The sequence below is a fragment of the Pan paniscus genome, chromosome 5, assembly GCF_029289425.2.
Source record: "Pan paniscus chromosome 5, NHGRI_mPanPan1-v2.0_pri, whole genome shotgun sequence".
Classification (NCBI taxonomy): domain Eukaryota; kingdom Metazoa; phylum Chordata; class Mammalia; order Primates; family Hominidae; genus Pan; species Pan paniscus.
Genome location: NC_073254.2, coordinates 157,319,647 through 157,332,437, shown reverse-complemented (window position 1 = coordinate 157,332,437; position 12,791 = coordinate 157,319,647). Strand labels below are relative to the sequence as shown.

The following is a 12,791-nucleotide window of genomic DNA, read 5'->3' as shown; positions in this document are numbered from 1 at the left end:
TTCCTGCTAGTCATCAAAAAGCAGAGATGACTTGACAGGAAGTAAACCATGTTCATGCAGGAACCACATCAAAGAGGCCATCATTATCCTATTTTTTTAAAATAGCTGATCCTTTTTAGTAGTTAAAAGAATAATCAGGGTTTTCAAGATTCTAAGCAATTTCTTCAAGATTGGAAGAATCAAAAAGACCGCAAAAGACACAAAAACTTGTTCTCTCTTTATTGGGAGGATATTTTTAAATGGTATATAGAGTTCTTTTCCCAATTTTAGTATACTGTAGAGTAGGCCATAACAGGAGTGTTCCATGCTGGTATGATTTCTGGCCTGTGGTGGTGCTGGCCCCCAGGCAAACACTATCTTTTGGGAACAAATCATATGGGATAAGGCTTTTAAAAAATGGATCAAATAAGTCTTGAGGGAGCCTCTTCTCGTCTGTTACTAAACACACCCATCCTTTCTTTCCTCGGCAGACTGGCCTGGACCGACCCAAGCTGTTGCACTGGGTAATGAAGGTTGAACTTGTCATGCCTGGGGATAAGCCCTTTCAGCCAAGCCCCTCTCCCCCGCTAATGTGCCATTTCATTTTCAAAAGGGAGAGATATTCTAGAGCTATAAATCTCTTCTCTTTCTTCGCCAGCTTGCAGCCCCTGCCCTTATGTGGGGACTACCTCTCGGAAGTTATTCACATTGGGTGGGAGAGGTCAGCCTGACGCAGAGTTCCTGGCAGGTGGTCCAACGTGGAAGCCCAGGGCTGTGCAGATCTTCGGCCCCAAGGTGCTTTAAAGGCTCTCTCTGGAAAATAATAGTCCGGCCTTTTTGTCTACATCTCCAGGGCTGTCTATGACAGGCTTTGCTTCATGACAGATTGCTGTCCAGACACTGACCCCGTTGTATCTCCAATCAGCCTGCCTTCCAATCCCAGTGGAGAGCAACTTGACATACTTCCAGAAAATCAGCTCTTTTTACTCTCAAAGGAAAAAAGAAATAGAACACTCATTGTTGGAGGTAGCCTCTGAGCGGGTCCTTTAGGAATGTCCACCGAGAGAGGAGAGGGAAAACAGTGGGCAATATTTGAATATTTGAATATGGACAGCAGTGGATAATGTCACTGGCTTATGTTTTCTCCACATATTACTTAGATTCCATCTCACTCTGCCTTACCTTTCGATTTCCTGCACAGTCTATCAAATTAGTGTATTGTCTTTCTTTTCTTTTTTCCTTCCGATTCCTCTGGTTTTGCCTTGATTTTGTTTGTTTGTTTTCTTTCCTTTATTTTCCTTTTTACTCATCTCTATATAAGACTTTATGTTAACTCTGTAGTGGATAAAAACATAAGCAAAGTTGATGACTCTTTCCTTTGCCCCGTTTCAGCTCTTTATATAGTATAACACCTATTGCATTCAGTGACCATGTTTGGTGATGTTTGACGTCTTTATTTCTATCTCCTGTCTTTTTTTTTTTTTTTTTTTTTTTTTTTTTGAGACGGAGTCTTGCTCTGTCACCCAGGATGGAGTGCAGTGGCACGATGTCGGCTCACTGCAAGCTACGCCTCCTGGGTTCACGCCATTCTCCTGCCTCAGCCTCCGGAGTAGCTGGGACTACAGGCGCCCGCCACCGCTCCCGGCTAATTTTTTTTTTGTATTTTTAGTAGAGACGGGGTTTCACTGTGGTCTCGATCTCCTGACCTCGTGATCCGCCCGCCTCGGCCTCCCAAAGTGCTGGGATTACAGGCGCGAGCCACCGCGTCCGGCCTGACGTCTTTATTTCTAAAGCGCTAACGTAGTACCTGGCAGTATTTGAAACTTCACTGATATTTGTCAAGTGAGTGAGAGAAAGAGAGCTTTCACAAAAAATACAATATAATTTCTCATTAGCTCACTCAATTCTCTAGAGTAGGATTTCTTAACCTCAGCACTATTGACATTTGGGGCCAATTTTTTGTTCTTGTGGGGGCCATCCTATGCATCACAACTTCTTAGGATGTCTAGCCACATCCCTGGCTTCTACCCACTAGATGCCAGTAGCAGTCTCCCCTTCAACTGTGACAACCAAAAATCTCCCCAGACATTGCCAAATGTTTCCTAGGATGAAGAAATCACCCCCAGTTAAGAACCATTGTTCTAAATCAATGTTGCCCAATAGAACATTCTGAAATGATGGATGTGTTCTATCTCTGATGTCTTATAGCCACTAACTAGCTACTGAGCACTTCAAATGTGGCTGGTTCCAATTAATATATGTTGTAAGTGTGAAATACACACTAGATTTTGATTACTTAGTCCAAAAGGGAACATAAAATATCATATTAATAGTTTTTAATATTGATTACATATTGAAATAATAATTTGAATATGTTGAGTTAAATAAATTATTTAAATTAATTTTCTGGTTATTTTTACTGTTTTTGGCTACTAGAAATTTATAATTACATCATGTGGCTTGCATTTGTAGCTCATAATATATTTCAATTAGAAAGCACTGCTCTAGATAGTCTGCTTGCTGTTGGTTTTACTTTCCCAATTTATTTTTTTATTTATGTTCTTCTCACCTGTTCCCCCAAAATGCCACTGTATTTTCTGCACTAAGTTATTTTTGTGCAGTTCCCTGTCTAGTTTATTATCTGTGTGATCTTGAGTATCTCCCTCTCTGACTCTTATTTCCTTCAAATGTAAAATCAGTGAATTATACTCAATGATTTTTAAAAGTCTCCTACGAGTCCAAAACCTTAAGTTGAATCAGCTGTGTTTAATAAAACATAGCTGCTCAACACAGGCCCTCTGAGGAGGATAAACCAGGCATCCCTCAGAAAGGCACCTATGGGTTCCAACACAAGAGTTTTGTAATCAGACCTGGCTGGCCATAGATCACCCAGTGGACTCTAGCATGTCCCAGAGGATGCTGGATTGGGCGATGCTGATAGGAATTATTAATGCTAGGAGGAAAAAATTCCATAGTTAAATGCATTTGAGATATACTGGGTTAAGCAAAACTAGAGAAGCCTATATAACTGCAGGTCATCTCAGAACATTTAATATACTAAAATGTAGTGTAAATCAAAGGAGGTACATAGAATGCAACATTTTCACATTTATGTGTTCATGGAACTTGTATACAGCTTTGGATTTTAACCTGATAGTAATGAGTATCCACTGAAGCCAGGAGTGACAAGAGTGATTGATGTTTTAGAGAGCTTCCTCTGGGCACTATAGATGTCAGAGGAGTGACAAGAGCGATTGATGTTTTAGAGAGCTTCCTTTGGGCACTGTAGACGTCAGATTGGAAGTCAGAGATCAGGGGCAGTGTGGGGGACTGTCCAGAGAAGAAGCAAGTGAGGAGGCTGTAGTAATTGCCTGGATGAACATTTATAGGACCTGAAAAGGGATGATTTGAAAGTTGTTTGCGAAATTCAATCAACATGATTAGGTAGACCCAGGAAGGCCCAGTTTCTGGCTTGGCAACTCAATGGATTGTAGTGGATCTATCAATGAGTGTACAGCCTCGTTAAGGAGACAGACCTATAAGTGAGTAATTACACTGCATTTTGTTGCACAAAATTTAGAAGTAGGAGCTGGGCACGGTGGCTCACGCCTGTAATCCCAGCACTTTGGGAGGCCAAGGCGGGCAGATCACTGGGGGTCAGGAGTTCGAGATCAGCCTAGCCAAGATGGTGAAGCCCCGTCTCTACTAAAAATACAAAATTTAGCTGGGCTTGGTGGCAGGTGCCTGTAATCCCAGCTACTCAAGAGGCTGAGGCAGGAGAATTGCTTGAACCTGGAAGGCGGAGGGTGTAGTGAGCTGAGATCGTGCCACTGCACTCCAGCTTGGGTGACAGAGTGAGACTCTATCTCAAAACAAATAAGAAAAAAAAATTAGAAGTAGGTTTAAAGGCAGAAGCCATTAGCTTATACATATACATAGACATAAACATATTTTTATTGATAAAAGGTGTAAGATGCATGATCTTTCCAACTGATAGCATTATTTACAAATACTCCATTTGTGCACTTTTTTAAAAAAGTTTGGCTCAGGGTTCAAGATTCAGTTTTGTACTCAAAACTGAATTGGGGAGGGGGATCACAATGGAAAACACATCTAGTAGGAATAAAAAAGTCAATGCAGTCTGAAATCTCAATGAAGGCAAGGATTACGTGTGTATTGTTCACCCTATATTCCTGGCCCCTAGCTAAATGGCCTGCCATGTAAAGATCTATTCAATGATCTTAATTTCAAAGCATACTGCATCTGCCTCTGAAAACTAAATACAATATTAAGAAATGATATAATAGGATTATTTCATTTAACTAAAAGCATTGCTTTTTGCAGCAGCAACGGGAACTCTTGCTTCTTTGGAAATTGTTTTTCATGTTAAATGTTCTCAATATTTTAAGTAATATTTGCCGTTGTTAGTGAAAAGCTCTTCCACTCTTGGCAGGGGGTGGTTAGCTAACTTGGCCTGTGTGGTCTTAAAAGGAGGCCCCTCAAGGGTACAATGAAATTCCCATAGCTGTACTTAGTTTCTTGATGACTTTGGTCCCAGTGTGGTTTTTATTCATTCACAATTCCATTCTAAATTCTGTTAAGCAAACAATTATTTTTAAGAGAACACTCTAGTACCTCATTCACAAATTACACTTTTGGAAATCATCTATATCTTACAAACTAAGGAAAACAAAAATCAAAATTAAGTTCACATTTAATTTAATTTATTTGGATAGTCTATTGGTTTTAAATTAATAAGAATTCCTAAAATATAATTGGAATTCTAGTAGTATAACTTGTATTTCTACCAGATATTTATAAATTATCAGAAGAATCTGAATTATATTTCCTTTGCCATATCTGTCCCCTCTTGCTCTTTGCTCTGCCAATCCTATAAAGTAACATGCATTACAGGTGCCCGCTGCTACACCCAGCTAATTTTTGTATTTTTAATAGAGACAGGGTTTCACCATGTTGGCCAGGATGGTCTCAATCTTCTGACCTCGTGAACTGCCCGCCTTGGCCTCCCAAAGTGCTGGGATTACAGGCGTGAACCACTGCGCCTGGCCTATTTTTTTTAAAAAAAAAAAGAAATGCAGAATTTCAGTCCCGACCCTAGACGAATTGAATTAAAAATACTCAGGAAATTCATATACACATTTAAGGTACTGATAACTCTTGATTGGCCATGTTAATAGGAATGAAAATAGGAGAGACAAAATGCTTCATTTTTGACATAAAGTTTGATGTCATCTTGTTAATATTTTCAAGAACTGCTTATAAGTTACTACCCAGTGTGGCTGGCTTTTAGTTCCACTTCTCCCACTCACTAGTGACAATCAGTGGTATTTCTCAAAGGACAAGAAATGGCCAGTGCATAAATTATATGGATAGAGTGAATGTCTCAGGATGCTACAATGACTTGACCAAATTGCCCGCATGGCGAAGATGCCAACTGAGAGGCCCTGGAATGCACATGTGGGATCTAGGAGGAATGGCTCTGAGAGTGGCAGCTGCAGAGGATGCAGGGAGGAATTTCAGCCTGGCCAGTAGGTGTGATATCAGAAGCCGGCAACAAGGGCCGACAGCTCACAATCCAAGTAAGCAGTGGCTTAGAGGGGTTGGGAAGGTGGTGCCTAACAAGTGGGCTCTTTGAGGCAAACAGAGGCCAGTAATTGGAAGAGGGGAAAGAAAGATCATGCCCAGACAGGCTAGTGGTGCCAGGAAGCAAGGCAACAGCAGTACTACCAAATTATTAAACAAGCAAACAAAGAAATGGCAGGAAAGGATGAGGCCGTTAGTAAAGATGAAGTTACCAGGAGTTTTGTTGATTACAAAAGGAAGCTCTAATTCCTGGCTTACTGAAAATATTTGATATATTGAGTAGATATGGACTCGGCATCCTGCCCTCTAAATATAGGAAGATATGGCATTTTAAGAAAAAAAATTATGGTTAAATTTCAGATAAAAGGAATGTTTATAAAAACTAACAGCCAGTCTTAGGAATAAACTCCAAAAATGTGATCTCTACCTGCATTATGCCACTTGTCTGCAAAGGTGGAGAGAGGCACTTGAAAGGACTGTTCGTGCATAAACACATGATAGGCAAAGTCCAAAGATGACATTTCCTTTTCCAGATTCGGGACCCCTAGTCTGAGGGTGATTTACACGTCAGTTGCAGCGTGTTGGTCAATGTTCCAGGCTGTCAGCTCGGCACCGCCCTCAGGGCTCAAGCTACACAGGGCATTGAAAGGTTAGTCAAAGACCACATTGTGTTCCCCTTGCTGCAGGAGCGGCTGCGCTAATTTGGATTGTGACTTGGCTTGTCTCCCCCTACTCTTCCTGAGGCCTGAGCTGGGTTTGTGTCAATCAGTGGTGTCACAACATTCAAGCATTGGAGGGTGGTAGCCCTTCTCAACCCGTGGAGTCATTTTTAGGATACATTTTAGAAAGACATCTAGGATGCTGTGATTCAGCTCTACACACTCCATACCAATGACAGTCACCATTACATCTTTCTGCAGATTTATGGAAGGCATGTATCACATTCAGTGCATTTAATTTGTACACTAGTTGGTGGTATAACTATTAGATTTGGAGTCAGAAAGCCTGGCTTTGATTATCTTTGTCACTTATTTTTGTGCCTCGGTTTACTTATCTATAAAATCAGTATATTACCTCTCGTTGTAAAAATAACACATGTGAGATCACTTTGTAAACTATAAAGAGGTATTATACGAAGTAAGATGTATTATGATGATTGTTACACTATCAGAGGGAAGCCACATTGGAACCAAAGATGAAATCAAATATAATCAGCACAGCACATTAGGGGATGGAGGTCACAGTCAAATGTTTTAAATTCAAACATGATCTTACAAAGCCAGAATTATCAAGAATCATTGGAATCAGAGATTAGTTTATTATAATGTTTGCTTTAGCAGCAAATATTACTTAGGTTTCCATTAAGTATGAATGGTTGCCAATTAGTATAAATAGTGACTGTGATTGCCAAATAAAACTCTAATACAAATATTATCTGAGCTAATGAAACAGATGAACAAAAGTAAAACAAAATGGTTTTTTCATTTTTTATAGATAATGACTGGAACAAGTCACCACTGTGAGGTGGCCCTACCTGGCAGGGTACTCTCTCGTCTTTCCTCCTCCTGAAGAGACTTTCCCCATTTTTTAAATTTTTTTTTTATTTCTTGGTTTTAGGAGATGACAGCAAGCCTCATATTCCAAAAAATCTCTCTCCTAATTCCCCTTTCTTGTCTTCCTGAGAAGGAATTACTCCTTTGGGTCTCTTTCTTCTCATCCTTGCTTCGCCAGCGTTTTTCTCTAAACGTTGTTTTCATGAACTTACCCCACTCTAGTCTCTGCCAAATCAAGAGTTTCCTGAAATCTTCACTTCAGCAGTAAAATGTGTAAAGGATGTTTTCTTCTGATTGTCTTACCTTTTCCTTCTGAACTTTTAATGGCAACTTGGAATATTTTGTTTTTTTGTTTTTTTTTTTTAAAAACAAGTATCAGGGTAGAAGAAGAAACTAGACCCTTTTTAACATTCAGAAGTATGTAGATATAATGGACATTAAAAATAAAAGTATTATTCCCATCTTTAATGAATCAAAAGTTTTCTAATAGGGTTTTGTGAATTACAGACAGTATTTTTAATTCCGTAGAGGAAAGACTTAGGTTTGGCAGGAAGACAGTGTTAGGGCCCAAGATAATTAGTCTTTGACATGTTCCACATTCATGTGCTTGAAGGTATCCATTGGTTGGGATTAATTAGGACAAACTGACAAGCCGAAATGTAGGGAAGAGATCCTAGCAGCACTCATGGCATACACGTGCCATCGTGGCTTCACTTGGCATATTATTCTCAGAAAAAAATCTCGTTTCCTAAGTTTTCTCACCCTTCACAAATTCAATGTAAGAGTGCAGCTATTAACCCTTTCATCTAGGTCTCAGGACTTTAGCCACCTCCTCTGCCAGCTCACACCTTGGTGGACTCAGAAGGACCAAACTTCAGCATCTGGATGGAAAGCATCTTGCCATATACATATATAAATCTTTTTCAGTAGTTATAGGGTTATTTATAGTAATAATCCTTTGGGGCCCTCAGACTCTCCTAGAGATTACTAAAAAAAAATCTGTTTTCTTATAATGTGGACAAATCTTTCCATGTTTAGATAATAAAATTTGCTGGTGACTGCAGATTTGTTCTGCTTGGACATCCATTAAAAGCACCAGAGTCTAAGCCAGAAATGGCACCATAGGAGTAGTTTAGGCCTGAAGAGTATTATGAATTGTAGATATCTACAGCACAGCAAAAGAGACTTTTCCCGTACTGGCTAGAGATTTCCTTTTCCTTCTGGATCAAACTAGGTAACAATTTAAACATGGGATATGTTTGTTCTCATTGTAATTTAAGCCAATAATTATGTAGTCCTGCTCTTTCCATATCCCTTTTAAATTACTGTTCTAAAAAAATTCATCATCACCATTAATAGTACAAATTACCATCCTAAGAAAAAATTAAGTTTAAAATCATTTATGCACATTTTGCATTTATGATAAAAATTCCATGAAAACTGGAACTATAAAATATAATGTTGCCCCAGGACAAAATAGCACCAGTCTAAAGTAACTGACAGTAGAGCTGATGAAATCAGAAAATCAGCAAATAGAAATGCTGTAAAATTAACACTACCATTTTTGAACATCTAAGTGCGTAGCTTATCATTTGCTTTTTAAAATATCTAATCTTCATAGCAACTCAGTAAGAAGTATTATGTTCCCAATTTTTATATGCTGAGACTAAGGTTTAAAAGTGGGGCAACTGACCTAGGTCACTTATTAATTTTTGTCTGACCCTAAAGCCTATCTTTCCACTATGCCAACTATACTTCTGATTTCAAATATTTCCTTTCGTTTGGCTTCCAGAGTTAATCTATGTTTGTTTGAGAACGAAAAGCTAATTCCACAATATGTAGCAGTAGGCAGTGAAGGAGAACATAAAGTAAGGAGAAAAATAAGTCACAATACATGAGTAAGACAGATGCACATTTTATAGTTAATTGAAACACAAAAAGCAAAGAAATGGGCTCTTGAATTATTTTTATTCCTCTGCTGAAGTGAAGGTAGGCAGAAATCCTAGTCTTTCCATAAATTATTTTTTTTCTTCTTATTCCAAAAGATGTTTGCATTCTGGGAAGCCTACCAAATTTAAGTATTTGTTAATTTTAACATTTTTAATATAATCAAGGAGAATTTAGTGAACTGCATTTGATTTTATGTGGTTCCTGAAATTTTGGGACATTAATTGTTTTTGTTTTATTCATAAACAGATAAATTGTGCCTTTGAAAATACATAAAGTGTTTGTTTTTTAAAAAAAGAAAGGTGTTTTGTGCTTACTAAAGAGCACTATGAAGAAGTCTAACATTCTGTGAATTAATTTAATTCATAGCTGATCTGTAGGGATATGAAGTCTTATGGTATATTTTCTTTACTTCAAACGAAACCCCTTTCCATGCAAACCTCCCTGCATAGTGAGTTTCTGACTTGTTTTTCCAAGGCTAAAACCGCTCTGTGTATGGGTATCACCTGGGGCTCTCTCTGGCTGTGGAGCACAGGCTGAGTGTCCATATTGGAACTGCCAATTCTTTTGATGGCCCTGCCCGTTTCACTACTATTGGGCCACAACTCTTAATCAAAGTCACTTCAAAGACCCCAAACAGATTGATTCACATGTGAATGCTACCCAAACTGTCTTCAAAAGGAGGAGGGACTCTAGTCTTATGTTCCTTTGAACCTACTGTTGCTCATTTACTAGTATTTACTTTGCATGGCCTATGGCTGAACCATGGAAATTGGAAAACAAACTCCTATTCAGCAAGTCATGTCAAAGGTGACTGCAGAGCCAGAGAGTCGACTGTGGGACAGACATTCTTTCTGATCAGGAGGCCTCTTCTGCAGCGCTGCTGTCTCCACAGTTACATACCTGTCCATGGAAGCCTTTCGTTTATCTTGTCTATGTGGGAAGTCCTAGACGATGCCATCGATCTGGGAGATGAGAGAGATGCCCATATGACACTCCAACAATAGCTGTGGGGCAGGAAAAAAAGAAAAAGAAAAAGAAAATTAGCTGGACCCTGAACAAAGTTCTTTTGAGCTCTACTATGATTGTAGAGAAGATCCAATAGGCACTGTGTTCAGAAACATACTTCGTACACTTTCGGACACACAGTGAAGAAAGCATTTTCACTTAAGAACATAAAATGGGTACTGTCCAAGGATTCAGTGAAGAGGAAGACAGGAAATAACTACATCTCTGACTTTTCTTATGGTGGAAACTCAGACTCCCCCAGAAGAATGAAGCTGCAGCATGCATCACTGCCTCACAGTCATTTATGGTGAACGTATTTCCTGTTGACTATTCTTACAGTAGAATCAGGAAAGGGGTATGAAATGTGCCAGATGTGAATGGTTTGTGAGTTCTGTGATCCCCAAACCAGAGTTGCTGATATTATTATTAGTCTAGGTTGAACACTGAAAAATGTTAAGGTTATATTCCTCAGAGATATATCCAAGCATATTTTAAAGTTCATTTAGATCTGAAAAATTTAAGAACCCAGATTGAATTACATCTATTTTCTTTTCCTGGAAAAAAAATACTTTGCATATATACATTTCTTATCTGATGGTGTTTTAAGGTTAAATGGTGAGAACTTTTCACAAGGCCTGTGAAAGAGCCTCAGAAAAGTATAAAGGGCTTTGCACCATCTCAACCATCATCATCATCATTGCTAATAGAATCCTCTGGAAGCCTCGCTGACTGCCAAGTCTGTGATGGAAGCCGACTCCCATTCATGTCATGAGAACTGAAATAAAGACGAAGTTTTTCTTATGGGAAGGTCCTTCTCTGACTAAGGGATTTGCTGCCAAACTCACAGTGCTGTCGTCAGCTGACCTTTGCGGCAAGGTGCAAAGTCCATCTGTTTACACAGACTTTTACTCCATAGGGGCTAATTTGAGATTAAATTTCTCGGACATGATAGAGAAGCAATGTGAATGTGAATGTTTATTTAGTGCTGGCTTTTCTATCTAACATCACACTTTATAGATATTCCAAATGCCTCACAGAAATAGACCAATATATTCATTTAAAACACCATAAAAATGTTATTTACAAGTCTAATTGAATAAATTATGTTAAATAAAAGGATAATAATTTTAAATACATACTGAGAATACAAATTCAAATACATTGTGGCAGAAATAGCACATTGTGTTTTAAATGATTGTGTTTTAATCAGCATTTAGATATCAATATAGCTGAAATAAAAGCAGGTGAAGAGAAAAATATAGGAAAGTGTCTATTAAAAAGTCTTTTGGAGACAAGCCATGGCGGCTCATGCCTGCAATCCCAGCATTTTGAGAGGCCAAGGCAGGTGGATCGCTTGAGCCCAGGAGTTTGAGACCAGCCCGGGCAACATAGCAAAACCCCATCTGTACAAAAAATACAAAACATTAGTCAAGTATCATGATGCATGCCTGTAGTCCCAGCTACTCAGGAGGCTGAAGTGGGAGGATCACCTGAGCCTGGGAGGCAGAGGTTGCAGTGAGCCACGATCATGCCACTGCACCCCAGCCTGGGTGACAGAGTAAGACCTTGTCTTAAGAAAACAAAAAACAAAACAAAAAGTCCTATGGAGAGGCCAATGCCAATAACAGTGATTTCATGCATCTACTACACAGAATACTTCTCCACCCTTGGAGTTATTGCTATTGCAGAAGTCCTCTGCAAGACTATCTCCATACGCAGTATCCTTAGATTCCACAACTCCAGTTAAAACCACAAATACATCACATCCTGACCTCATCAACCTTGGTTACGTCACTCTGGGGTGGTGTTTGCAGACACAAGGAAAGGAGAAGCAAGAAGCAAGCAGCTAGAGACATACCCGATAGAGGAGCTGGGTATCTCAGCCTCCACTCATTGTCTGTTTTCCACCCCGTCTTCCCCTCAAAGATCTGCTTTCTAGAATTTTCTCATTATACTATGAGTGAGAGACACTAGATTTGAAATATTTCCTTGTTATCATATCATTATCTGAAAATGTAAGTAAGCAGTAGTGACATGTATATTTTTACAGAATTAGTGGGAAATCTAGCCAAGAACACAACTTTTCTCTGTCTATCAACCTAGTTTTTAATTCACCAGATCACATGAGCCCATGGACATATACCTGCCAGTGGGGGGACAGGTAATGGAAGTGATAAAGTGACTACTGGTATATAGAACTGAGGTAAATAACATTATGACTATATAATATTATAGGTCTTTAATTAGGTCTATTCAGCCTCAGGTTTAATTTTTAATCTACATTTTTCTTCTTCCTTTTTTTTTTTGAGATGGAGTTTCACTCTTGTTGCCTAGGCTGGAATGCAATGGCATTATCTCAGCTCACCGCAACCTCTGCCTCCCAGGTTCAAGCAATTCTCCTGCCTCAGCCTCCTGAGTAGCTGGGATTATAGGCATGCACCACCACACCCGGCTAATTTTATACTTTTAGTAGAGACGGAGTTTCTCCGTGTTGGTCAGGCTGGTCTTGAACTCCCGACCTCAGGTGATCCACCTGCCTCAGCCTCCCAAAGTGCTGAGATTACAGGTGTGAGCCACTGCACCTGGCCCATTTTTCTCCTTTTTAAGACAAATCTGTGCACTGAACTGCAGTTGTTATTTGCTGGAGATAGCTTGTTCAGTAATAATGAATAAAAATATTTGACATTTGGCCAGACATGG

General features: G+C 39.2%; 1 long non-coding RNA gene across 1 annotated transcript in view; it reads right to left on the bottom strand.

Annotated features, from left to right (window-relative positions):
* LOC117980715 (uncharacterized) overlaps positions 1 to 12,791 on the bottom strand; it is a 178,801-nt gene that overhangs the window by 33,108 nt on the left and 132,902 nt on the right. The window contains exon 3 of the long non-coding RNA XR_004672193.3: positions 9,987 to 10,090. This is a non-coding gene — a long non-coding RNA (uncharacterized LOC117980715). The remainder of the gene's footprint in view (positions 1 to 9,986; positions 10,091 to 12,791) is intronic.